This window comes from Heteronotia binoei, chromosome 4 (genome assembly GCF_032191835.1).
Source record: "Heteronotia binoei isolate CCM8104 ecotype False Entrance Well chromosome 4, APGP_CSIRO_Hbin_v1, whole genome shotgun sequence".
NCBI classification, from domain to species: Eukaryota; Metazoa; Chordata; class Lepidosauria; order Squamata; family Gekkonidae; genus Heteronotia; species Heteronotia binoei.
The window spans coordinates 181155874-181180619 of NC_083226.1; the positions used below are offsets into that span (position 1 = coordinate 181155874).

General features: G+C 48.3%; 1 protein-coding gene across 3 annotated transcripts in view; it reads right to left on the reverse strand.

Moving 5' to 3' along the window:
• MYORG (myogenesis regulating glycosidase (putative)) overlaps positions 1–24746 on the reverse strand; it is a 54307-nt gene that overhangs the window by 27237 nt on the left and 2324 nt on the right. For 2 of the 3 annotated variants that reach the window (XM_060236250.1, XM_060236251.1), the window contains exon 2: positions 23397–23528. The gene's annotated coding sequence lies outside the window, so the exon portion shown is untranslated. The remainder of the gene's footprint in view (positions 1–23396; positions 23529–24746) is intronic. The other variant, XM_060236252.1, reaches the window with a different exon arrangement.

Genomic DNA, 24746 nt, shown 5'->3' on the forward strand with positions numbered 1-24746 from the left:
TTTAAATATTTGCTTTTTAAGTAAATAACACTGGCGGGGGTCAAGTAACAGGGGGAGGGGTGGGTAGAAAGTAATATATGGGGTATATAAAAGAAGTTTTTAAAGATGTAAGATATAGATTTATTACCATAAGTTACCAAAAAAACTGTTTTAACACAACAGTGTTTTGCGGTGGCTAAAAAGGCAAATGCAATTTTGGGCTGTATCAACAGAAGTATAGTGTCCAGATCACATGAAGTGATGGTATCACTTTGCTCTGGTAAGACCTCACCTGGTGTATTGTGTTCAGTTTTGGGCACCACATTTTAAGAAGGGTCTAGACAAGGTGGAATGGGTCCAGAGGAGGGCGACAAAGATGGTGAGGGGTCTGGAGACTGAGTCCTATGAGGAAAGGTTGAAGGAGATGGAGAGGAGGCGGCTGAGAGGTGATATGATCACCATCTTCAAGTACTTGAAGGGCTGTCATATAGAGGATGGTGTGGAATTGTTTTCTGTGGCCCCGGAAGGTAGGACCAGAACCAATGGGTTGAAATTAAATCAAGAGTTTCCGGCTCAACATTAGGAAGAACTTCCTGACAGAGCGATTCCTCAGTGGAACAAGGCTTCCTCGGGAGGTGGTGGGCTCTCCTTCCTTGGAGGTTTTTAAACAGAGGCTAGATGGTCATCTGACAGCAATGAAGATCCTGTGAATTTAGGGGGAAGTGTTTGTGAGTTTCCTGCATTGTGCAGGGGGCTGGACTAGATGACCCTAAAGGTCCCTTCCAACTCTATGATTCTATAACTTCCTGACCGTTAGAGCAGTTCCTCAGTGGAACAAGCTTCCTCAGGAGGTGGTGCGCTCTCCTTCCTTGGAGGTTTTTAAACAGAGGCTAGATGGTCATCTGACAGCAATGAAGATCCTGTGAATTTAGGGGGAAGTGTTTGTGAGTTTTCTGCATTGTGCAGGGGGTTGGACTAGATGACCCTAAAGGTCCCTTCCAACTCTATGATTCTATAACTTCCTGACCGTTAGAGCGGTTCCTCAGTGGAACAGGCTTCCTCAGGAGGTGGTGGGCTCTCCCACCTTGGAGGTTTTTAAACAGAGGCTAGATGGCCATCTGACAGCAATGAGGATCCTGTGAATTTAGGGGGAGGTATTTGTGAGTTTCCTGCATTGTGCAGGGGGTTGGACTAGATGACCCTGGAGGTCCCTTCCAACTCTATGATTCTAAGAAGAGGCAGGAAGGAAGTGGATTCCTTTGAAAAGTGGTGTTGGAGGACAGTTTTACAGATACTGCGGACCACCAAAAAAGACAAATTAGTGGCCTCTAGATCAAATCGAGTCTGAACTCTCCCTAGAAGCTATCAAAATTGGGTCAGATTATACAAAGAAAGAGTTCCCGGAAAAGTCAAGGGAAAGTGGGAGACCAAAAGGAGACAGTTCCACCAAAGAAGCTACAGTATGCATGATCTGAGCTATTCCAAAGATAGGACGTTTTGGAGGACGTACATTCATAAGCTCGTTCTAAGTCAGAAGTGACTTGCCCGAACTTCACACACACACACAAGATGACCCCTGCTGGAACACACCATTGCTCCATCTAGTGCAATGTTCTGTCAGTCACCAGCCATCAGTCAAAGGATTATTATTATGAGTTTCCCTGGGCTTGTCGACATCACGACTTTACCATGAGTCAGAGCTGATGCATTTCAATAGGATTCCTTCTGGCAATTTTCCTTTTATGCAAATATGAATGTGGAGTTGGTGAGAATCCTCCATCCCAGGCCCTGATACCATCACAATCAATCTTGAATCGTTCACCACTTATCCGTTGCTCTTTGTTCCTAGAACTACAGTATGGTGTAGTGGTTAAGTGTGTGGACTCTTATCTGGGAGAACCGGGTTTGATTCCCCACTCCTTCACTTGCACCTGCTGGAATGGCCTTGGGTCAGCCGTAGCTCTCGTAGGAGTTGTCCTTGAAATGGCAGCTGCTGTGAGAGCCCTCTCAGTCCCACCCACCTCACAGGGGAGAAGATATAGGAGATTGTAAGCTGCTCTGAGTCTCTGTCCTTAAAAGGGCAGCTGCTGTGAGAGTCCTCTCAGTCCCACCCACCTCACAGGGTGTCTGTTGTGGGCGGGGGGAGAAGACATAGGAGATTGTAAGCCACTCGGAGTCTCTGATTCAGAGAGAATGGTGGGGTATAAATATGCAGTCCTTCGAAATATTTCCACTGTAGGGATGAAAACTGCCTGCCAAGTTAGAAATTAGGAATCTGATGACATTATAGCAGCAAAACAAGCAGGAACGTAAGCATTGCATGTATTTCAATTTCCCCTGAAATTCCTTTTTCCAAAAGAGGGACAGTTTCCCAACATCTGCCAATCAAATCTCCAATGGCTAATCAAAAGCGTCACCTGGCCCCACCCACTTTCCGACAACACTTGGCCAGGCCCGGCACGGGAAAGGTGTTGGTGGGAACCCCGGTTCGAGTTCTTCTCCACTGCCTTCATCTGTGGACACCTGCCCTTAATGTCCGAGGCCCCAAAGCTAGCTCTTTCTCACTCGATTGGCTGCTTTTGTGGTTTTGTTCAGAGACCAGTTGCACGTAGGTTTACCAATCCCCAAGTCCCAGCGGGGGTTCTCCCGTTTTCCCAGGCTCCTTCCCACCCCCAGTCGGCTGGCCAGTGGAGGGAAGCTCCGCCCCCACAGCAACCATGTGACTTTTCCCTTCAGAACACTCGGAGAAAGCTTACAAAGGCTTCCTTTTGGGATGGTGTGTCTGTGTCTTTAAGGCTGAATGGGGGCGGGATGAGCAGGCAGAACAAGGCGGCTGTTCCCAGGAGTTCCCTCCCTTTGTCGCATAAGTTTTCAGAGGTCGTGTGCATAGTAAAGGTTAACCTTGAGCCTTCGGTTTCCCTGCGTTATTGGAAGTTCAGCAACGCGTGAGAAAATTGCCCCACAGAGACAACACGAGTGAATATATATATGAATATATGAAGCTGCCTTATACTGAATCAGACCTTTGGTCCATCCAAGTCAATATTGTCTTCTCAGACTGGCAGCGGCTCTCCAGGGTCTCCAGCTGAGGTTTTTCACACCTATTTGCCTGGACCCTTTTTTGGAGATGCCGGGGATTAAACCTGGGACCTCCTGCTTCCCAAGCAGATGCTCTACCACTGAGCCACCGTCCCTCCCAGAGTGTGGGATTGCAAACTGTTTTATTTTTGCTTCCCTCTGTGTGTGAGTCTGTGTGTGTGTGTGTGAGAGAGAGATGATTTGCAGCTGCTTGGGTGAGGAAATGAAGATTGCATTCAGGGGAACTGCTATGCTGAGTTTTTATTTATTTATTTTAGGGAAAGTCTCCCGGCTCCACCCCCAAAGTCTCCCGGCCCCACCCCCAAAGTCCCCAGAAATTATCTGAGTTAGACTTGGCAACTGTAGTTGCACGATGTTCCAGCAGCCCTTAAAGAGGGGGACGATTACCTCTTCCTGAACCGGCCTTACACTGAATCAGCCAACAAAAAAGCGTAGCAGGATATCGACATAGGGGTGGAGAAACTTCCAGTGAAAGCAATTTTGAGCCCACTGATTTAAAAGAGGGAGCACATTCCAATAATACACACAGTGAGCATATTACCGCCACTAATCACCACTAATATAGCAGCGTACCAAATTGCTAGACACGATACGGACGAGGAAAAAATGAACAAAGAGCTAATTATGGACAATTAAACAATTAAGCCCAGAACGAATCTATCAGGAGTTCCCATAGGCAAAAATCTGAAGGGGGAGGAAATGCATTAGAGTTGGCCAACGGGTTCCATTTCAAGCAATCTTCTTCACATAATTATAATACTGTCTTACAAGACATTGCCATTAAGATGCAGAGCTTTACATCACAAGTTTTCTCTTTTGCCGGAATGTAATTCAGGGTTTCAGGCAGGGAAAGGCAAGAAAGGGCGGATTTCCCTGAAGCAGCCTACAAAAAAACATTTGACATCTTTAGTAGTTACCTGGGGATCAGTGCAAATTCCGGTAGTTGCCCGGCCAATCGGGGAGGGCCGGCAACCAGAACACGAACACCCACACACACAGAGTTTGACGTATGCTAAACACCCCATGGCGCAGAGTGGTAAAGCTGCAGTACTGCAGTCCGAGCTCTCTGCTCACGACCTGAGTTTGATCCCGGCGGAAGCTGGGTTTTCAGGTAGCCAGCTCGAGGTTGACTCTGCCTTCCATCCTTCCGAGGTCGGTCAAATGAGTACCCAGCTTGCTGGGGGGAAAGTGGAGATGACTGGGAAAGGCAATGGCAAACCACCCCATAAAAAGTCTGCCGTGAAAACGTCGTGATGCGACGTCACCCCAGAGTTGGAAACGACTGGTGCTTGCACAGCGATCTACCTTTACTTTTAAAATATTTATTAATTATTATTTATTATGTTAGATTTATATCCCGCCCATTCTACAAAGACTCAAGGCGGCTATCAACATAAGATAACAATATTAAAACAGTAAAACAATTAAAAAGTCAGATTAAATCACAATGGTGCTACTTCATTTATTCAGGCCAGATCTTATAATATTTTCCTTTCTCCAAAGCCGTCAGATCCTATGGAGGTGGTCCTGATAGATCCAGGTGAGGTGGCAGCCCTCTCCCATTTAAATGTCACATGCCATCCGAAACAGTTCAGTCTTGCAGGCCCTGCGGAACTGCGATAAGTCCCACAGGGCCCTGACGGCTTCTGGGAGGGAGTTCCAGAATACTGGGGCCGCCACCGAGAAGGCTCTTGCTGTGGTGGAATTTAGCCTAGCCTCTTTTAGCCCAGGGACAGCCAAAAGATTTTGAGAACTTGACTGAAGACACCAGATTTGAATCCAATAATTCCTCAGATAACAACAAGATTTTTGTGGTATAAACTTAAGAGAGCTCTGACTCTTGAAAGCGTATACACCCCAAATCCTGTCGGTCTCTAAGGTGCTACAAATGTTGAATCTAACTGCTCTACTACAGACCAACATGGCTACCTCCAAGTCAGGCCAAGCCAACTGCTTGGCTTCCCTGTAGAGAAGAAGAAGATAGTGGATTTATATCCCGCCCTCCACATCTCAGAGACTCAGAGCGGCTCACAATCTCCTTTATCTTCCTCCCCCCACAACAGACGCCCTGTGAGGTGGGTGGGACTGAGAGGGCTCTCACAGCAGCTGCCCTTTCAAGGACAACCTCTGCCAGAGCTATGGCTGACCCAAGGCCATCCCAGCAGGTGAAAGGGGAGGAGTGGGGAATCCAACCCGGTTCTCCCAGATAAGAGTCTGAACAGTTAACCACTACACCAAACTGGCTAGAGGCCACAGTCCGGCTTCCTGGCCAGAGACGTTCATGTGAAGCTGCCTTACACTGCCTTGGTCCATCAAGGTCTGTCTTGTCTACTCAGACTGGCTGTGACTATCCAGGGTCTCAGGTTGAGGTCTTCACATCATCTCCTGCCTGGACCTTTTTAACTGCAGATGCCAAGCATTGAACTTGGAATCTTCTGATAGGGGTCATTTTGCAGAATAAGAGGAGGAGGAGGAGAAGGAGGAGGAGAAGGAGGAGAAGAAGATGATGATGATGATATGGGATTTATATCTTGCCCTATACTCTGAATCTCAGAGTCTCAGAGCGGCTCACAATCTCCTTTCCCTTCCTCCCCCACAACAGACACCCTGTGAGGTGGGTGGGGCTGAGATGACTCTCACAGCAGCTGCCCTTTCAAGGACAACTCCGCCAGAGCTATGGCTGACCCAAGGCCATTCCAGCAGGTGCAAGTGGAGGAGTGGAGAATCAAACCCGGTTCTCCCAGATAAGAGTCCGCACACTTAACCACTACACCAAACTGGCTCTAACAGTAACGCCTGAGCTCCACTGCATTAGTTTCAGTACGCTGCTTATGCCCCTGGACTCCTTGACACTTAGCAGCTTGGTTGGTGTTGTGTTACCACTTGCCACGGCTCTTTAAGTACCAGTTTGCGTAGCGCCAGAGAGCAACACCCGACTGGCTTGCAACCCGCAACCTCAGCAGATCTGAAATCCAGTTTAAAAATACGACCAGCTAATATTCCGCTGGTTGTCTCTGGAGGGCCTCTTATTTTCCCGGCAGCTGCCAAACAAGCGGGCTGAGCTTCGGTGGGCCAGCGGCATCCCAAGCAGCTGGGCCTGAGCAGTTCAACTTCAATCAGGTGTCAGGTCATTTTAAGACAACGCAGCAGTGCCCTGCCTGACTTCTGGCAACGGCCTTTCTTGGCCAATCCCCCGTTTTCTGTGCTGGGTGTCCTTGGCTCTTGGCGTTGCGCATCAAGACTAAATTATGCCGTTCAGGTAAAATTGGCATTTCTCGGCACACTTTATTCCAGCAGCAAGAACTGGATTCTGCACAGTTTGAAATCTTGGGGTCGGGGGGAAACTGAGGTGGCCACTGAACTGAGATAACTTGGATTCATAGTTGGGAATTATAGATTCAGAGTTGCAAGAGACCGTCCAGGGTCATCTAGTCCAACCCCCTGCACAATGCAGGAAACTCACAAACGCCTCCCCCTAAATTCACAGGATCCTCATTGCTGTCAGGTGGCCATCTAGCCTGTTGAAAAACCTCCAAGGAAGGAGAGCCCACCACCTCCTGAGTTGGAAGGGACCTCCAGGGTCATCTAGTCCAACCCCCTGCACAATGCAGGAAACTCACAAACACCTCCCCCTAAATTCACAGGATCCTCATTGCTGTCAGATGGCCCTCTAGCCTCTCTTTAGAAACCTCCAAGGAAGGAGAGCCCACCACCTCCCGAGGAAGCCTGTTCCACTGAGGAACCGCTCTCACTGTCAGGAGATCTTTAGTTAGGTGAAGACAAACAAGTCTTGACTGAAGTTTGCGGCCAAAGGGCAAAGTACCCAATGCAAGCAAACATGACTCTCTGGCCACCAACGCAGCTTTTAAAAACAAAACGCAGCTTCCGGGACCCAGAAGGGAATTGACGGCGCAGTCCTATGCATTGATTCCTTTTAAGTCTGCTGACTTCAATGGATGTAGAAGGGAACGGAATGTGCCTGGATCGCACTGTTAGAGCAGAGGGGCAACACGCAAAGGGACAGGAAAAGCTCCATAGCTTTTTCCTGGCCAGCTGTTTTCTCTCTCTGGATCAATCCCCCCCCACCCTTCTGCTTTCCTGAAAGGCTACCAAATTACCTTTGTTGGGGTTGCCAATCTCCAGGTGGGGCCTAGAGACGCCCCCCCCCCCCCCCCCCAGAATTAGGACTGCTCTCCAGCCAGTGGAGATCAGTTCCACCAGAGAAAATGGCTAACTCGGAGGGTGGACTCTAAGGAATTATGCCCTACGGAGCAAGCTCTCGCTGTACCAGAATCCACCCCAAATTTCCAGCAATTTCCCATCCCACAGTTGGCAGCCCAAAGCTTTGCCAAAGTGAATCGCACTTAGCTCCCAATCGTCTTCTTTCAAGTTTGAAAATTTCATAGGCTGCTCCTGATACCTACGGAAAAGCTCCCAAGACAACGATCGTTGGCTTTCACGTTTCTCGGTTGGTTATTACGTCGCTTTTGCTCATAAGGTCACAGGCGCAGCTGGTTCCAAAAGGAGAAGTCTATCAAACGGATACTGGCCATTTTGACTGAGAGGAACCTCCACATTCAGGGGCAGTCCATCTCTTAATCCCAGTTTTAGAAGGGCGATGTCAGCGGAAAGTCAACTGTTATTCTGGGAGATCTCCAGGCCCCACCTGGAGGCTGGCAACTGAATCTCCAGGGGACAGAGATCATTTCTCCTGGAGGAAATGGCGGCTTTGGGGAGGGGGGGGAGCTGTATGGCATTATAACATGTTGAGGCCCCTCCTCTTGCCAAACCTCACCCTCATGGGAGCACATTCAACCAGTGCTGAGAGAGCTGCCCTGGCTGCTTATTGTGTACCAAGTCAGTTTCAAAGTGCTGGTAATGACCTTAAAGCTCTATATAGTTGAGAACCTGTCTATCTACGGGACCGCCTTTCCCCATATGTTCCCCAGAGAGCACTGCATTCGGGAGCTCAAAGTCTGCCATCCATCCCCAGACCAAGGGAGGCCAGACTAAGCTCTACATGGGCCAGGGCCCACTCAGTGGCAGCACCAATGCTGTGGAATGCTCTCCCGGAGGCCATAAGAGCCCAGCTGGATGTCTCCCAATACTGCAGGGCCTGTAAAACTGAACTTTTCCGACAGGCCTATGATAACGAGGTAGGAGAAGGCTGCCACTCTATGCTGCTGAGCAATACCATCAGAAGGATTGCTAACGGATCAACAGAAGAACTATGTCACCATCATAAGTTGACTTGGGTTAGAATGGATAAAAGGAAGTCCTTCTTCACCCAAAGGGTGATTAACACGCGGAATTCACTGCGGCAGCTACAGGCATAGACAGCTTCAAGAGGGAACTAGATAAGCATATGGAGCAGAGGTCCATCAGTGGCTATTAACCACAGCGTATTCTTGAAACCCTCCGTCTGGGGCAGTGATGCTCTGTATTCTTGGTGCTGGGGGAGGCACACTGGGAGGGCTTCTAGCCCCACTGGTGGACCTCTTGATGGCATTTGGTTTTTTTATGTGGGCATTTGATGAAATTGCTGAGCAGACAGGTTAAAACGGATAAAAGGAAGTCCTCCTTCACCCAAAGGGTGATTAACATGTGGAATTCACTGCCGCAGGAGGTGGTGGCGGCTACAAGCATAGCCAGCTTCAAGAGGGGATTGGATAAAAATATGGAGCAGAGGTCCATCAGTGGCTATTAGCCACAGTGTGTGTGTGTGTGTGTGCATGCATGTGTGTGTTTTGGCCACTGTGTGACACAGAGTGTTGGACTGGATGGGCCACTGGCCTGATCCAACGTGGCTTCTCCTCTGTTCTTATGTTCTAACAACAACAATAACAATGTTAAGCAAGTTTGGCCATCCCTGCCATAGAGTTTGCCTTCCAAAGTGGCCATATTCTCCAGGGAGACCAATTTATGTCACCTGGACAACCTCAGGAGACCTGCAACCACCACCTCGAGGTTGAACAGCCCTCTGGCTGATCTCTCTTATTTGGAAAGATTTTGCGCTCCTAGGACAAGAGAACAGGCTGCTAGAAATTCTACACGATGGACCGCCGTGCTCTGTGTTTATCCGAGAGGCAGCTGGCCTGCTCTGGTACAAAGACGATGAGGAGTCCTCACTGCATGGGGGGGGCGGAATTAGCACACCTGCAGTACGGGAGACAGTCACGGGGAAGATGACGTGCTCCTGCAAGCAAGGTGACCGAATCTGTGCGTTCAAGGTGACCCCCTCCCTCTCATCTCAGGCTGTCTTCATTACCCATGCACGTTAAGGCTTTCTAGGCTCCTCTTTGCAACAGCCCTGTCCTCCCAAAGTAAAGGTAAAAGGTAAAGGTAGTCCCCTGTGCAAGCACCAGTCGTTTACGACTCTGGGGTGACGTCACTTTCACGGCAGACTTTTTTTATGGGGTGGTTTGCCCTTGCCTTCCCAAGTCATTTACAAGCGGGGCATTCAATTTACCAACCTTGGACAGAGGGAAGGCTGAGTCAACCTGGAGCTGGCTACCTGAACCCAGCTTCCCCTGGGATCAAACTCAGGTCATGAGCAGAGAGCTCGGCCGGCAGTACTGCAGCCTTACCACTCTGCGCCACGGGGGCTTCACCTTCCAAAATAGGCCAGGGCAAATTGCGGCTCCACAAGACAGGAACAACCGGCCAGCTGCGTAAAGTGGCCTGCCTGGCGTTGGGCACTCCACAGAAGAAGAAGATATTGGATTTATATCCCGCCCTCCACTCCGAAGAGTCTCAGAGCGGCTCACAATCTCCTTTCCCTTCCTCCCCCACAACAGACACCCTGTGAGGTGGGTGGGGCTGGAGAGGGCTCTCACAGCAGCTGCGCATTCAAGGACAACCTCTGCCAGAGCTATGGCTGACCCAAGGCCAGTCCAGCAGCTGCAAGTGGAGGAGTGGGGAATCAAACCCGGTTCTCCCAGATAAGAGTCCGCACACTTAACCACTACACCAAACTGGCTCTCCAGAGAGCAAGCAAGCGAGAAACATACCAAGTCATTCATAACCGCCTCCTCCCAGTACACGAGGAGGGTCAGAAATTGTAGAGTCTCATTCCCAGTGTACAAATAATTATTTGACATGTGCTATTTTTTGAGGGGGGGCGGGAGGTTGTATTTTCTTTGTGTGTGTATACCTGAAAGTCATGGCGACCTCTGGTGACTGACCCCTCCTGGAGGATATTCAGAGAGGTGGCTGAATAAAGCCTGCCCTGGTTTCCCAGCTCTTGTATTCCAACGAGTTTGCTTGAGTTTACCCTGCTTAGTTTCCAAGATCTGACGAGATCGGGCTTGTCTGGGCTATCCAGGTCAGAGCGACATGTCCTACACCAGTCTGGTGTAGTGGTTAAGTGTGCGGACTCTTATCTGGGAGAACTGGGTTTGATTCCCCACTCCTCCACTGGCAGCTGCTGGAATGGCCTTGGTCAGCCATAGCTCTCGCAGAGCTGTCCTTCAAAGGGCAGCTTCTGGGAGAGCCAGTTTGGTGTCGTGGTTAAGTGTGCGGACTCTTATCTGGGAGAACTGCGTTTGATTCCCCACTCCTCCACTTGCAGCTGCTGGAATGGCCTTGGTCAGCCATAACTCTCGTAGAGCTGTCCTTCAAAGGGCAGCTTCTGGGAGAGCTCTCTCAGCCTCACAGGGCTTCTGTTGTAGGGGAGGAAGACAAAGGAGATTGTGAGCTGCTTTGAGACTCGGAGATTCAGAGTGGAGAGCGGGATATAAATCCAGTATCTTCTTATTCTTGATATATAACATATAACTGTAGTGGAAAGGAAGAGTGACTAAATTGTTCTAGCTAACTGGATGCCTTTGGGTTGTAGTAGGCCATCTCTTATTCTTGATACTTTCCACTGACAATTTCACTCCTTTCCCAACTGCAGTGAGAAATGCCATGTTTGTCTCCCTGAGTTGAACCCAAACAGATGATAGCAACATATGCTTAGCTTATTAGTCTTTTAATCTGTTAAAAACACCTTCATTATTCTATTTGCTAATCTACTACCCACCCTCAGTATGTACGACTCTTATTTCTATTTCCATTTCATTGTATCTGAGAAAGTCTGGGCGCACATGAAAGGTCACACCTGGAACAAAACTTAGTTGGTCTTAAAGGAGCCCTGGACTAAACCTTTGTTTTCCAATGGCCTTTGAAAGCAGAAATAAATCAAAAGTTTCCCAACCTTTTTGAGCCAGTGGGCCCATTTGGAATTTTAAGAGGAGAGGCACCCCAAGATGGCTGGCACAGGAGGCGGAGCCAAAAGGAATACCCCCGCCTCTTCCTGGGAAGACGGAAAACCTGTGGGGGAAATGGAACCATGCATGGCCTAAGAAAAACCCAGGGGCTCACCCATCCCACCCACCCCCCGATCCTCCAGTAGAAAACCCTCTCATTTGAAGGAAGGCAATCAGTAATAAGCCCTGTCTTACGATGGCTACACCCACTTTTGGAAAAGTTCCGTGAATGCCATGGGAAGTATTGGTGGGCACCACAATGCCTATAGGAAACACGTTGGGAAGCCCTGACATTAATGAACAATTAAAAAGGTTTAAAAAAGATAGTCTCCTGTGCAAGCACCAGTCATTCCCGACTCTGGAGTGACGTCGCATTAAGACGTTTTCACAGCAGACTTTTTACAGGGTGGTTTGCCATTGCCTTCCCCAATAATCTACATTCTTTCCATCCCCACCAACAAGCTGGAAACTCATTTTACCGACCTCGTAAGGATGGACGACTGAGTCAACCTCAAGCTGGCTATCTGAACCCAGCTTCCGCCAGGATCGAACTCGGGTTGTGAGCAGAGAGCTCGGACTGCCGTACTGCAGCTTTACCGCTTTGCGCCACTTGACTCTTAATCAACGTTCCCTCTAAGCTGCAGAGTCTTTTGAGCAAAAACTCTACTTTGTGAGCTACTGGCATGGAAGTTGTGATTAGGCTTCCCAATCCCCAAGTCCCAGCGGGGGAGATCCCCCGGTTTTACAGGCTTCCCCCCGCCCCCAGCCAGCTGGCCGGCGGGGGAAGCCCCGCCCCCACAGCCACCACCTACCTCTAGAGCTCAGGCAGGTTTAGAAACCTGCAAACAGGTCCTGTTTTAAAATGTGTGTGTGTGTTTCTGCTGCTTGTGTGCCTTTAAAGTCGAGCAGGAAACAGGAAATAGGAAGCGCTTCATGGGGCAGCAACAGTTTCCGTTTGTTTTGCTTTCGTTTTCAGAGCAAGTAACCAGTAAGTGTGCGCCGGTGTGCGAGAGAGGGAGGGTTACCAATCCCCAGGTGGGGACAGGGGATTCCCCAGTTTGGAGGCCCTTCCCCCCTGCTTTAGAAAGGGGGGGATGTCTACTGGGCACTCTACTATTCCCTATGGAGAACGATTCCCACAGGGAATAATGGGAAATTGATCCGCAGGTGCCTGGGGCTCTGGGGGTGTTCTTTGAGTTAGAGGCACCAAATTTGCAGCATAGCATCTGCTGCCTTTCCTCAAAACACCCTCCATGTTTCAAAAGGATTGGACCAGGGGGTCCAATTCTATGAGCCCCCAAAGAAGGTGCCCCTATCCTTCATTATTTCTAATAGAGGGAAGGCATTGGAAAGGTGTGCAGTCCCTTTCAGTGTGATGGCCAGAATTCCCTTTGGAGTTCAATTGTACGTGTTCCAACCTTGCTCATGGCCCCGCCCCCATTGTCTCCTGGCCCCACCCCCAAAGTCTCCTGGCTCCACCCCCAAAGTCCCCTGGCTCCACCCCCAAAATCCCCAGATATTTCTTGAATTGGATTTGGCAACCCTAGTTGTGAGCTACTGCATAAATTATTGTGCTCTGGGGTCATCCTTCCTGAGCTAAGACAAAAATGTGTGAGCTGGAGGCTAAAAGTCTGTGAGCTAGCTCACGCTAACTCAGCTTCAAGGGAACACTGCTCTTAATTGTGAAATGAAATGAATTTTTTTTTATCTGCGCTATCATTCGTAGCCGTTTAATGAACAATTAAACGGCTACAAATGATTGTGCAGATCAAAAACTGAGTTTGTCAAGACATGATGGGAAGAAGTAGAAGCGTGTGGGTAACACACCTCCTGATCCATGGGGGTTTCAAGCCCTCTGGATTTCGGAGGAACTTGAGAATGTGAGGTCAACGTCCAGAGAAGGCTAAGAAAGCAAACAGCAGCTGGACGCAGCACGAAGTGGTCAGGGCCACGGTGGCATCACATGAGCGCTGCAAAAACTGTTTTCCTGTTGGCAGAGAGGAGACCTTCACCCAGATTCCTTCATCCTAAAGTCCAAGCCAGTCTTATCTTCTCAATCCCCTGTTCCCATTGATAAGTGAGTTGTCCATTCTTCCTTCATTCCTTCTGTCAATTCCCCAGCTGCCTCAGTGTATTTCACGTTTGTGTTCTGTCCTTGATTCAAGGAGCTCAGGGAAGAAGATATGGCTTCTGTCCTGCCTCATGATACCTTTAAAACAACCCCATGAAGTAGGCTCATCTGAGAAACTGCAACGGGCCCAAGGTCCCTAAGCAGGGTTACCACCTCCAGGTGGCTCCTGGAGATCTCTGGTTATTACAATTGGTCTCCAGATGACCAAGATCAGATGCCCCGGGGAAAATGGCTGCTTTGGAGGGTGAACTCTAGGGCACTGCTGAGGCCCCTCCCCAAACCCCGCCCTCTCCAGGCTCCGCCCCCAAAATCTCCAGCAATTTTCCAACCCCAGAGCTGGCACCCTTTTCCTCAATGAGTTCTGTTCAAGGACAGATTTTGAACTTGGGTCCCCACTGTCTCTCACTCTAACTGCTACCTCATACTGGTTCTTAATAAAATTGTCAGCTCCTAGGGAATCATCTATGGTAGGGGTGGCCAACAGTAGCTCTCCAGATGTTTTTTGCCTACAACTCCCATCAGCCTCAGCCATTGGCCATGCTGGCTGGGGCTGATGGGAGTTGCACACAAAAAACATCTGGAGAGCTACCGTTGGCCACCCCTGATCTATGGTTTTTTTTTTTCAATTTTAAAAAGTTTATTTAAGATCAGCAGGTTTACACAGAGCTTAAAAGCGTCGCGTATTAATTACATAACAGTGCGGATGCAAAGAAGTACAAAAATATCAGTGGAACCTAAACGCAATAACAAAGATAAAAAGTATAGTTAAACGTTAGAATCATGCGTTGTAGGATTTCTCTGCTTTTGAATTCAAGAAAAAACAATCCACTCAATTCATAAATTAAGCAGGAATTAAAAGGAAGGAGTGAGAAAATGGAGGGGGAAAAGAAGAGGAGAAGAGGACATAAAGTGAAATGAAGCGAGAAAGATGAAAATAAAACAAAACAAGAACGTAGATTAGTTAATACCCACTCCCGTGCCTGAAGAGATAGTTTGAAGGAATCATCTATGTTTGATGTCACCATATATATTCCTCATAGATCATAGAGGACCTCCAGGGTCATCTAATCCAACCCCCTGCACGATGCAGGAAACTCACAAATACCTCTCCCTAAATTCACAGGATCCTCATTGCTGTCAGATGGCCATCTAGCCTCTGTTGAAAAACCTCCAAGGAAGGAGAGCCCACCACCTCCCGAGGAGGAAGCCTGTTAGAATCATAGAAGAGTTGGAAGGGACCTCTAGGGTCATCTAGTCCAACCCCCTGTACAATGCAGGAAACTCACAAACACTTTCCCCTAAATTCACAGGATCTTCATTGCTGTCAGATGGCCATCTAGCCTCTGTTTAAAAACCTCCAAGGAAGGAGAGCCCACCACCTCCCGAGGAAGCCTGTTCCACTGAGGAACCGCTCTAACGGTCAGGAAGTTCTTCCTCATATTGTGCTGGAAACTCTTCTGACTTAATTTCAACCCATTGGTTCTGGTCTGACCTCCTAGGGTTACACAAAACAATTCCACCCCATCGTCTACAACATGACAGCCCTTTAAGTCCTTGAAGATGGTGATCCTATCACCTCTCAGCCGCCTCCTTTCCAGGCTAAACATCCCCAGCTCCTTCAACCTTTCCTCAGAGGACTTGGTCTTCAGACCCCTCATCCTCTATAGGACAGCCCTTCAAGTACTTGAAGATGGTGATCACATCACCTCTCAGCCGCCTCCTTTCCAGGCTAAACATCCCCAGCTCCTTCAACCTTTCCTCAGAGGACTTGGTTTTCAGACCCCTCATCCTCTATAGGACAGCCCTTCAAGTACTTGAAGATGGTGATCACATCACCTCTCAGCCGCCTCCTTTCCAGGCTAAACATCCCCAGCTCCTTCAACCTTTCCTCACAGGACTTGGTCTCCAGACCCCTCATCCTCTATAGGACAGCCCTTCAAGTACTTGAAGATGGTGATCCTATCACCTCTCAGCCACCTCCTTTCCAGGCTAAACATGCCCAGCTCCTTCAACCTTTTCTCAGAGTACTTGGTCTCCAGACCCCGCACCATCTTACGGGGGAGTCAGCATTGGGAACTAACAGATCAGTGAACTGTCTTCTTAGACACTTGTGTCTTTGGCAGAAAAGGTGGCTTACGTCATTAACCTCTCTTCCCTTGTATCCTCACAACAACCCAGTGAGGGGAATTATCCTGAGAGTGTGTGACACCCAACAAACTTCCACAGCCAAGTGGGGATTCAAACCTGGAGTCTCTCAGATCCTAGTCCAATGCTCTAACCACTACGCAACACAATTTGGGCAACAGTGGATACTGAGGAGGTACATCTAACCTTGAGAAAGTCTGGAAAAATCTGAACAGTACTCTTTATTCCTGGGGCCACTCCAGATAAGCAACTATTCCCCTCAGAAGGGGAATATTCTTTTTGCACTATAGTCACCCCGATCCAGTACTAATGATGTTTATCCCTGAATGTGTTTTGGAGGCCGTTGAATGGCTGAAGGGAGCAGATGTGTGGAAGTCATTTGTTATGAGGGCCGTATCTGACATAACTGTTGCTATGTTGGCCTGGGCCACATCTGCCATAAAATGTAATGCCAGGTACGGGAGATATAAACTTTACAAAGGACACAGGCAAACCCAACGAACAATATCACTTTTTTAAAAAATTTAATTGCAGATTTATACCCCACCCTTCTCTCTGAATCAGAGACTCAGAGTGGCTTACAATCTCCCATATCTTCTCCCCCCATAACAGACACCCTGTGAGGTGGGTGGGGCTGAGAGAGCTCTGACAGAAGCTGCCCTTTCAAGGACAACTCCTGCGAGAGCTATGGCTGACCCTAGGCCATTCCAGCAGGTGCAAGTAGAGGAGTGGGGAATCAAACCTGGTTCTCCCATTTAAGAGTCCACGCACTTAACCACTACACCAAACTGGCTCTCTTACCCAAACTGGCTCTTTAACTCAAAATACAAACATGCTTAGAACATTAACACTCTTACATTATTTCCTTACAGTATCTCCCTGATGCCCACTCTCCCACTTCCTGTTAAGCATTAGCACTGGGACAACATGCAGGGACATATTAGGGAAGAGACGGTGGCTCAGTGGTAGAGCATCTGCTTGGTAAGCAGAAGGTCCCAGGTTCAATCCCTGGCATCTCCAACTAAAAAGGGTCCAGGCAAATAGGTGTGAAAAACCTCAGCTTGAGTCCCTGGAGAGCCGTGAATGGGGCTGTGGCTCAGTGGTAGAGCATCTGCTTGGTAAGCAGAAGGTCCCAGGTTCAACCCCCGGCATCTCCAACTAAAAAGGGTTCAGGCAAATAGGTGTGAAAAACCTCTGCTTGAGACCCTGGAGAGCCTCATAAGTGTTAGGGAGGGACAGTGGCTCAGTGGTAGAGCATCTGTTTGGTAAGCAGAAGGTCCCAGGTTCAACCCCCGGAATCTCCAACTAAAAAGGGTCCAGGCAAGTAGGCATGAATAACCTCAGCTGGAGACCCTGGAGAGCCATGAATGGGGCTGTGGCTCAGTGGCAGAGCATCTGCTGGGTTAGCAGAGGGTCCCAGGTTCAATCCCCGGCATCCCCAAAAAAGGGTCCAGGCAAGTCGGTGTGAAAAACCTCAGCTTGAGACCCTGGAGAGCCGCTGCCAGTCTGAGTAGACAAGACTGACTTTGATGGACCGAGGGTTTGATTCAGTAGAAACAGCTTCATGTGTTCATCTTTGTCACCCTCCTCTGGCAACAATTTCAATCCAGAGAGGAAATGGAACAATCTGTGGACCATCTAATAAAAGGGCACTGGTGAAAACAGAGCCAGAGACAAATTTGAAGATACTGGAGCAGTTTTTAAAGAGATCAATCAATCCATGAGCACCTAAAGGACAACTTGGTGATCCGGGGGAGTCAGCACGGATTTGTCCCCAACAGACCAACCTCATTGCTTTCTTTGATTGAGTGATGACCTTACTGGATCAAGGGAATACTGTTGATGTTGCTTACCTGGATTTCATTAAAGCTTTTGACAGGGTTCCCCATGATGATCTGCTGCGTAAACTAGAGGACTGTGGACTGGACTCTTGGATAGGTAGATAGGGAACTGGCAGGAGAACTGCACTCCAAGAGTAGTTGTCAATGGCATTTCATATGAAAGGAAGGTTGCGTCCAGTGGGTGCCACAGGGCTCAGTTTTGGGCCCTGTATTTTTTAATATTTTTATCAATGATTCAGATGAGGGTGTGGAGGGGCAACTCATGAAATTTGCAGATCACACCAAATTGGGAGGAGCAGCGAATACACCGGAAGATAGACAACATAAGAACAGAAGAGAAGCCATGTTAGATCAGGCCAATGGCCCCTCCAGTCCAACACTATGAGTCACATAAGAACATAAGAGAAGCCATGTTGGATCAGGCCAATGGCCCCTCCAGTCCAACACTCTGTGTCACATAAGAACATAAGAGAAGCCCTGTTGGATCAGGCCAGTGGCCCATCCAGTCCAACACTCTGTGTCACATAAGAACATAAGAGAAGCCCTGTTGGATCAGGCCAGTGGCCCATCCAGTCCAACACTCTGTGTCACATAAGAACATAAGAGAAGCCCTGTTGGATCAGGCCAATGGCCCATCCAGTCCAACAGTCTGTGTCACATAAGAACATAAGAGAAGCCCTGTTGGATCAGGCCAGTGGCCCATCCAGTCCAACACTCTGTGTCACATAAGAACATAAGAGAAGCCATGTTGGATCAGGCCAATGGCCCATCTAGTCCAACACTCTGTGTCACATAAGAACATAAGAGAAGCCATGTTGGATCAGGCCAATGGCCCATCTAGTCCAACACTCTGTGTCACATAAGAACATAAGAGAAGCCCTGTTGGATCAGGCCAATGGCCCCTCCAGTCCAACACTCTGTGTCACATAAGAACATAAGAGAAGCCCTTTTGGATCAGGCCAGTGGCCCATCCAGTCCAACACTCTGTGTCACATAAGAACATAAGAGAGGCCCTCTTGGATCAGGCCAATGGCCCATCCAGTCCAACACTCTGTGTCACACAGTGGCCAAAAAAGGAAAAAGGAAAGGTGGGTAGAGTTAGAAGGGAACAAGATGCAATTTAACAAGGATAAGTGCCGAGTTCTACATCTTGGTAACAAAAGTGAGAAACACACATACTGGATGGGGGATATACTTCTGGGAAGCAGTGTGTGTGAACAAGATCATGGGGTATGGGTGGACCATAAGTTAAATATGACCAGCCAGCGTGATGCAGCAACAAAAAAGGCTAATGCCATCTTGGGATGTATCAACAGAGGCATAACTTCCAGACTGCAAGATGTCATAGTCCCGCAGTTTTGGAGGCCTCGGTTCAAGAAGGATGTAGACAGAACGGAGCAGGTGCAGAGGAGAGAAACAAGGGTGATCAAGGGCCGGAGACCAAGCCCTAGGAGGAAAGGCTGAGGGATTTGGGGATGTTCAGTCTGGAGAAGAGGAGGTTGAGGGGGGACAGGAGAGCCAGTTTGGTGTAGTGGTGAAATGTGCGGACTCTTATCTGGGAAAACCGGGTTTGATTCCCCACCCCTCCACTTGCAGCTGCTGGAATGGCCTTGGGTCAGCCAGAGCTCTGGCAGAGATTGTCCTTGAAAGGGCAGCTTCTGTCAGAACTCTCTTAGCCCCTCCCACCTCACAAGGTGTCTGTTGTGGGGGGAGAAGATATAGGAGATTGTAAGCCGCTCTGAGTCTCTGTCCTTGAAAGGGCAGCTGCTGTGAGAGCCCTCTCAGCCCCACCCACCTCACAGGGCGTCTGTTGTGGGGGAAGAAGATATACGAGATTGTGAGCCACTCTGAGACTCTGTCCTTGAAAGGGCAGCTGCTGTGAGAGCCCTCTCAGCCCCACCCACCTCACAGGGCGTCTGTTGTGGGGGAAGAAGATATACGAGATTGTAAGCCACTCTGAGACTCTGATTCAGAGAGAAGGGTGGGATATAAATCTGCAGTCGTCTTCTTCTTCTCTTGAAGCATCTGAAGGGCTGTCCCTTAGAGGAGGGCAGGGAGCTGTTCCTTTGGCCGCAGAGGAGAGGACTCATAATAACGGATTTGAATTGAGAGTGGGACGGTATCGGCTGGATTTTTTACAGTAAGAGCTGTTTAACAGTGGAATCGACTATCTAGGGAGGTGGTGAGCCCCCTCACCCTTACTGGCAGCAGCTGGACGAACATTTGCTCTCTAAGCTGAATTAGCGTGAGCCAGTCACAGATTTTTAGGCCGCAGCTCCAGCATTTTTGTCTTAGCTCCGGAAAAATGGCCCCAGGGCACAATAACTTAAGCAGTCGCTCACAACGTTAATGCCAGTAGCTCACAAAGTAGAATTTTTGCTCACAAGACTCTGCAGCTTAGAGGAAACATTCCTTGTCAGGGGCACTCTAGGCTGATCCTGCAGTGAGCAGAGGGGTTGGAATAGATGGCTGATACGGCCCCTTCGGCTCTATGATTCTATGACGTCCGAAGACAGGCTCTAAGCACAGCCGGACTTTCTTTTCAACCGAGTGCCGTAATTGTAGTTCACTTTATCCTTTGCATCCTCCAACAATTACAGGGGGAAATGGCGGATGGGGAGATTAGAGGCTTCTCTCGATACCTCAGCCCACCTATTAACAACATTACAGTCATTTAACACTCCGGACGCCTGATTAGAACGAGACTTGATTCTGAGAACCACTCGTACTTGTTCCTCGGCTTCAAATTAGCAGGAAGTATGCTGCTTCTCTGAGCCACTACCAGCAAGTCAGGCTCATGTCAACAAGACGTTCCAGAAGAACATAAGAACGTAAGAGAAGCCATGTTGGATCAGGCCAGTGGCCCATCCAGTCCAACGCTCTGTGTCACATAAGAGAAGCCATGTTGGATCAGGCCAATGGCCCATCCAGTCCAACACTCTGTGTCACATAAGAACATAATAGAAGTCATGTTGGATCAGGCCAATGGCCCATCCAGTCCAACACTCTGTGTCACATAAGAACATAATAGAAGTCATGTTGGATCAGGCCAATGGCCCATCCAGTCCAACACTCTGTGTCACATAAGAACATAATAGAAGTCATGTTGGATCAGGCCAATGGCCCATCCAGTCCAACACTCTGTGTCACATAAGAACATAAGAGAAGCCATGTTGGATCAGACCAGTGGCCCATCCAGTCCAACACTCTGTGTCACATAAGAACATAAGAGAAGCCATGTTGGATCAGGCCAATGGCCCCTCCAGTCCAACACTCTGTGTCACATAAGAACATAAGAGAAGCCATGTTGGATCAGACCAGTGGCCCATCCAGTCCAACACTCTGTGTCACATAAGAACATAAGAGAAGCCATGTTGGATCAGACCAGTGGCCCATCCAGTCCAACACTCTGTGTCACATAAGAACATAATAGAAGCCATGTTGGATCAGGCCAATGGCCCATCCAGTCCAACACTCTGTGTCACATAAGAACATAAGAGAAGCCATGTTGGATCAGACCAGTGGCCCCTCCAATCCAACACTCTGTGTCACATAAGAACATAAGAGAAGCCATGTTGGATCAGGCCAATGGCCCCTCCAGTCCAACACTCTGTGTCACATAAGAACATAATAGAAGTCATGTTGGATCAGGCCAATGGCCCATCCAGTCCAACACTCTGTGTCACATAAGAACATAATAGAAGTCATGTTGGATCAGGCCAATGGCCCATCCAGTCCAACACTCTGTGTCACATAAGAACATAAGAGAAGCCCTGTTGGATCAGGCCAATGGCCCCTCCAGTCCAACACTCTGTGTCACATAAGAACATAAGAGAAGCCATGTTGGATCAGACCAGTGGCCCATCCAGTCCAACACTCTGTGTCACATAAGAACATAATAGAAGCCATGTTGGATCAGGCCAATGGCCCATCCAGTCCAACACTCTGTGTCACATAAGAACATAAGAGAAGCCATGTTGGATCAGACCAGTGGCCCATCCAGTCCAACACTCTGTGTCACATAAGAACATAAGAGAAGCCATGTTGGATCAGGCCAATGGCCCATCCAGTCCAACACTCTGTGTCACATAAGAACATAATAGAAGTCATGTTGGATCAGGCCAGTGGCCCATTGAGTCCAACGCTCTGTGTCACATAAGAACATAAGAGAAGCCTTGTTGGATCAGGCCAATGGCCCCTCCAGTCCAACACTCTGTGTCACATAAGAACATAAGAGAAGCCATGTTGGATCAGGCCAATGGCCCATCCAGTCCAACACTCTGTGTCACATAAGAACATAATAGAAGTCATGTTGGATCAGGCCAATGGCCCCTCCAGTCCAACACTCTGTGTCACATAAGAACATAAGAGAAGCCATGTTGGATCAGGCCAATGGCCCATCCAGTCCAACACTCTGTGTCACATAAGAACATAATAGAAGTCATGTTGGATCAGGCCAGTGGCCCATTGAGTCCAACGCTCTGTGTCACATAAGAACATAAGAGAAGCCTTGTTGGATCAGGCCAATGGCCCATCCAGTCCAACACTCTGTGTCACATAAGAACATAAGAGAAACCATGTTGGATCAGGCCAGTAGCCCATCCAGTCCAACACTCTGCGTCGCAAAAGAACAGAAGAGAAGCCATGTTGGATCAGGCCAATGGCCCATCCAGTCCAACACTCTGTGTCACATAAGAACATAAGAGAAGCCCTTTTGGATCAGGCCAAAGGCCCATCCAGTCCAACACTCTGTGTCACTTAAGAACATAATAAGAGCCATGCTGGATCAGGCCAGTGGCCCATCGAGTTCAACGCTCTGTGTCACCCAGTGGCCAAAAAAACCAGGGCCATCACGAGGTCCATCAGTGGGGCCAGGACACTACAAGACCTCACTCTGTGCCCCCCCAAGCACCAAGAATACAGCATCACTTGCCTCAAACATAAGAATATAAGAGAAGCCATGTTGGATCAGGCCAATGGCCCATCCAGTCCAATACTCTGTGTCACACAGTGGCAAAAAAAAAAAACCCAGGTGCCATCAGGAGGTCCACCAGTGGGGCCAGGACACTTGAAGCCCTTCCACTGTGCCCCTCTCAAGCACTAAGAATACAGAGCATCACTGCTCCAGACAGAGTTCCAACAAAATTGCCACTGAGGCACCTCTGCTTCATGTGCCGATCCAATCCCCTCTTATTTATTTAATTTAATTTGAAGCTGTCTATGCTTGCAGCCGCCACCACCTCCTGTGGCAGTGAATTCCATGTGTTAATTACCACTTGGGTGAAGAAGGACTTCCTTTTATCCGTTCTAACCCGACTGCTCAGCAATTTCATTGAGTGTCTACGAGTTCTCGTATTTTACGAAAGTGAGAAAAGGACTTCTTTCTCTACCTTCTCTATCCTGTGTGTAATCTTGAAAACCTCTATCATGTCACCCCGCGGTCGACGTATGAGCATGAGAATGCCTTGAGTGCAGCAACAAACAAACCCAAGACAGACAAATTCACTCAAAAGCACGGTTTTCTTTTGTAAATTATATTTCTAACCAAGGTTGTCTGATGTAGTGAAAACCACACTTCTTACTTGTCTCTCTGCTCAAATGGTAGTTATTGTAACTCAACGATTCTATAACGTCGCTACTGCAGTAGAGTATACATCCTATGTTCCTTATTGAGTACACTGAAATTTGTTGTCCTATATATTATGTGAATTTTTTCTTGCTTGGCCCTATGTGTCAATAACCAAATGTTATTGTTGCGATTGCTGTAATTTGAAGTGTTTCTACCCATAAAAATGAAAAAAAGTTAAAAAAACCCACACACACACACACAAAGTGAACAAATTAAAATGAAACCTTTTCGCTTTCCTTGAGCGACTCTTTTCCCCCCAGGCTATTTTGACAATCATCAAAGAATCGTTTTCAAAGAAAATAATACTCTTAAAATGCATTTACCCCAGACCTGTTCCTGATTCTTCTTGGCAATAATTCTTCCACCTTATGAACAAACCCAAGGCTGAAATGTAGGGAGCTGTGGACGCAGACGTAACATCACAAGGGAAGCCCAGTTCCCATCCAGCTGTGCATCTGAAATGAAGGACAGAGGTGCAGAACGGTGAATCGAACGCTGACTTGGCTACAATTCTCACTCCTCTGCCCAGCCTTCCTATAAGCCAGGGGTGGCCAACGATAGCTCTCCAGATGTTTTTTTGCCTACAACTAGCATCAGCTCCAGCCATTGGCTCTGCTGGCTGGGGCTGATGGGAGTTGTAGGCAAAAAAAGAATCTGGAGAGCTACCGTTGGCCACCCCTGCTATAAGGAACCTGCCAGGCTTATTTTCAAAAACGCTGCAGGAACAATTGCGAATGTCACCTTAGCATGGTTTCAAAGGACCTTCTGAAGAAAATCCGCCGGGGAGGGGGGGCGGGAATTGGGAGGCGGTGATGTCACAGAAGGCCGCCCAATCAGCACCAAGCTTTTCTTTGCACTTGCAGAACTGGCGACGTTTTTTATTTTTTGTTTTTCAAGGACAAGTCTGGAGAAGAAAAGTACATTCAGACAGAACGCAGGGAGAGGCTTGCTGAGCAGCCTCCCTACACTAAATATGACACCTGACCTCTCTCTATCTCTCTCTCCTTCCACCTTTCTGTAGACCTGACTGAGCAACCAGCTTGCTGAAGTTCACCTATGCCAGGGGTGTCAAACGTGCGGTCCGGGGGCTCCCGGAGGGCTCCTATCAGGCTCATGAGCAACTGGCTGTCATCTGCTTCCTTCTCCCTCTCTCTTGCTTCTTTCTGCGTCCCAGCTTGCTTTGCCAGGCTTGCTCAATTGCACAGGAGCTACAGAGCAAAGCCTCTATTTTCCCAGTTGTAAATAAAAAAAACTGCTAAGAGACACCATAAATTGTAAACAAGACAGTGTAATGTAAACGTCAGTGGTGTTCTGACAAAGCTTGCACACAGAACTTCAAATAGAGAAGAGCACGAAGCAAAAAAAAAAAAAACATTAACAGAAGACAGTTCAAAAGCAGGCTTTCCAATCACAAAGGAGTGTCAGTAGTCCAGTATTTAGTTTGTGGAACTAAAAGAAGCCCTTCCAAAGACGTCTGTTCTAGAAGTTTCATCCGTCTTTCTTCAGTTTGGAGGCTTATCTATCACTGGAACCCAATCTTTACAATACATTCACAGGAGGCCAACAACGTTCAGAACATGTCTGTTAGATTTTCAGGTTCTCTTAAAGACATGTTCTGAACCTTGTTGGTTTCCTTTGAATGTATTGTAAAGATTGGGTTCCAGTGATAAATA